A 3,395-nucleotide genomic window follows, 5' to 3' on the forward strand; every position below is an offset into this window, starting at 1 on the left:
CCCGCCGTGACCCTGCCGAGGAGGGGGAACGCTGGACAGGCCGGTCTCTGGAGCTCTTCGAAACAGCGCCGCCTTCCACCCCTGCAAGGTCAGAGGCGCCCATCGTCGCCATCCATTTCATCTGCCCCATTTTTATCCCCCACCTCCCGCGCACGCAGCACCCCCTTGCTGGACATCCTTTAGCCGCTCGCCCTACCCCCTTCTCACTTAGCGATTTGGTCTTTTAGGAATATCTGGCTGTTTCTCACTACTCCGGCCTTTCCTCTAATGCCCTCCTCACACCCCTGTGGTAGAAGGAACGATCCTAGTTTTCCCTAAGGTAGTTGAGCCTGTTGGCCCTCATCCCACAGGTCCGCAGACGATGCACCCAGCAGCTCTGTGCACCTTGGTTTATCCAGACTGCAGCCTTAGTCTTACACACTGTTGCATTCCTAGCTCCCACATCAGATAATGATACATTTTTTTGAGAAAAAAAAAAAAAAGCAGGAAAGGACCCTGTTATCAGGCCTCTGCAGTCCCCTTACGGTTCCTGTAGTGTGGCATGGAGGTTCAGGAGGTAAGGGAGGATGGAGGAGGGGTGGGATGGGGGAGTAGCAACGGCTAAGCCAGAAGTGCAACCCCAGTGAGCAACCCACGAAGTGCCCTCACCAGACAGTGGCCTCTCTTGCTCTGCCTGCCAGCTTTTAATCCTTCGCAGCGAGAACCCGCAAGCCCCTACATGCCTTGCTAGAGCAAGACTTAAACCTGGGTACCCTGAGGTGATCTGCCCTAAGGAAAGGTTAGAGAGGGACGGGCACCCCAGTCAGTGAGGTCCAGACGTAAAGCTGGGTGGAGACATGCAAGTCTCCATGTTGCCAGGTAACCAACCATCTTGTGAGTCTTGGCGCTATAGCCGGGGTTTCTAGTGCCAGGCAGCCTGTGGGTTGTTGTGTCTGTTTTTTTTATTAGGTTTGTGTGTGTGTGTGTGTGTGTGTGTGTGTGTGTGTGTGTGTACATGTGCCCCAGAACGTATGTGGAGACCAGAGGACAGTAAGTAGGAGTCTCATCTACCATGAGTGTCCCTGGGTTCAACCTCTCAGGTCGTTGTGCTTGGCAGCAGGAACCTTCTGCAGAGCCGTCCCATCTTCGGTCTTTCTCTTCCTCTTTCCAGACTCCCGTCCTTCTTCCCCTTTCTGTTTTCGTTCTAGAATAAATCGACTTACAGGCTTCCAGCCTCCACCAGCCAGCTACCAAACACACATGTGCTGTGACTACCACTTTCAGAAGTTGAGTTTTGTGTGTGCCCGGCCGTCACAGGTCGTCTTGAGTGCCTGCGAATAGGGGGCATAGTGAGGCTGTCAAGGGTCCAGAAGATCCAGGAGTTGGGTCCTACACCCCTGTCCCGGAACCTCTTACTTTGGCATAGCTATGGCTCTTGTGGATGAAGTGGTCGGGGAAGATCAGGCTTCCTGAGGCTCCCCACAGGCTCCCCGCTACCTTCCGCCCTCTGCTGGCCGATGCCTCCTCCCGGTCGAGGGCAGTTCAGGGTGTGGAGGTGCTGACTCCTTATGAAGCTGGGAGATCCCGGGCTGGAAACCAGAGAGCTATTTATAACTGAGCCGGGTGGAGGGAGGAGGCATTGGAGGTGTTGAACTCCACTAGGATGCCACCGAATTCGCGGGAACCCCGTGTGTTTCTGCTTGGCAGGCCTCCTCTTTCTCAGTTTAGGGAGCTTTGAGACTCAGAAAGCCCTTTGAATTAGCAAGGGTCCTAGGTCTCATGAAAGCCCTTTTTTGGGGGTTGGATGTATGATTTAGGTTGATAAATTTCTCTTCCTCTCCCTCCCCTCAGTGCCTTTAATCCATTTAGCCGTCTCAGCAGCCGTTGTTAAGAAATTTTAATATACATTTTAAAATGTGTATGAGTTTGCCTGCATGTATGTACATGCACCGTGTGTGTGTCATTGGAGGTCAGAGCGGGGAGGGTTCGGAGTCCCTGGAACTGGAGTTATGGTCACTTCTAAGCCATCCATGCCCCGGGGTGCAGGGAACTGAATCCTGATTAAGAGCAGTAAGTGCTTCTAACTGCTCAGCCTTTGCTGCAGCTCCCAATACAGATTTTATTTTTGGTTTTTCTTTTCTTTTCTTTTTTTTTTTTGGTTTTTGAGACAGGATTTCTCTGTATAGTCCCGGCTGTCCTGGAACTCACTCTGTAGACCAGGCTGGTCTCGAGCTCAGAAATCCACCTGTCTCTGCCTCCCAAGTCCTGGGACTAAAGGCGTGTGCCACCACCGCTGGGCCCCAATACAGATTTTAAAGAACATTTTATTTTTAAAAATAGTGGATGTGTGTGTGTGTGTGTGTGTGTGTGTGTGTGTGTGTTAGTACACACTGTAGCTGTACAGATAGTTATGAGCCTTCATCTGGTTGTTGGGAATTGACTTTAGGACCTTTGGTCACATCAGAGGCACCAGAAGAGGGTGCCAGGTGGCCACGAGCCACTATGTGATTGCTGGGATCTGAACTCAGGACCTTCAGAAGAGCAGCCGGTGCTCCCACCAGCAGACCCATCTCACCAGCCCAACTTGGAGCCATTTCATGCCCTGCCTCCTAAAGGCTTTTAGCTTCCCTCCTCCCCTCTCCTCCCCTCCTCCCCCATCCTCCTTCACCTCCTCCTCCCCTCCCCCTCTCCCTCCCCATCCTCTTTCTTCTTCTCCCATCTCCAGGAAATCAAAGCCACAGTCTCTCCATGCTAGCAATGAAGCCTTATCTCCACTGCTTCCAGATCTTAAAAAAAAAAAAAAGATTTATTTTTAATTATGTGTATAGGCATGTGCACATGAGTGCAGGTGCTCCCAGAGGCCCGAAGAGGGCGTTAGAGCCACCATGTGATTGCTGGGAATTGAACTCAGGACCTCTGGAAGAGCCACTAATGCTCTTAACCACTGTGCCATCTCTCCAGCCCAGGGTTGTCTCTTTTGTTCATGAAATATTCCTGAGTCTGGCCCTTTTTGCTTTTTTATAGTATGGGATAAACAACTTAGTATATTTAATACATCTTTAGTTTAAACTTGAACCTGAAAGAAAAGCTAAATAACATGCTCAAAGCCACAGAGCTTTTTTTAAGTGGAGCGCCAGTGTTGTCCTGGGCAGCTGCTTCCAGTGTCCACCCACATCTGTAAAGGAAAACAGCAGAGGAAGGCTGGAGTGATGGCTTAGCGGTAAGAGCATTGGCCATTCTTCCAGAGGACTCAAGTTCGATTCTCAGCACCCATTTACATGGCCACTTACAACTGTCTGTAATTCCAGGTCTAGGGCATTCGGTGTTCTTTTTTTGGTTTTTCGAGATAGGGTTTCTCTGTGTAGCCCTGGCTGTCCTGGAAGTCACTCTGTAGACCAGGCTGGCCTGGAACTCAG

This window comes from Mastomys coucha, unplaced genomic scaffold, assembly GCF_008632895.1.
Source record: "Mastomys coucha isolate ucsf_1 unplaced genomic scaffold, UCSF_Mcou_1 pScaffold13, whole genome shotgun sequence".
Lineage (NCBI taxonomy): Eukaryota > Metazoa > Chordata > Mammalia > Rodentia > Muridae > Mastomys > Mastomys coucha.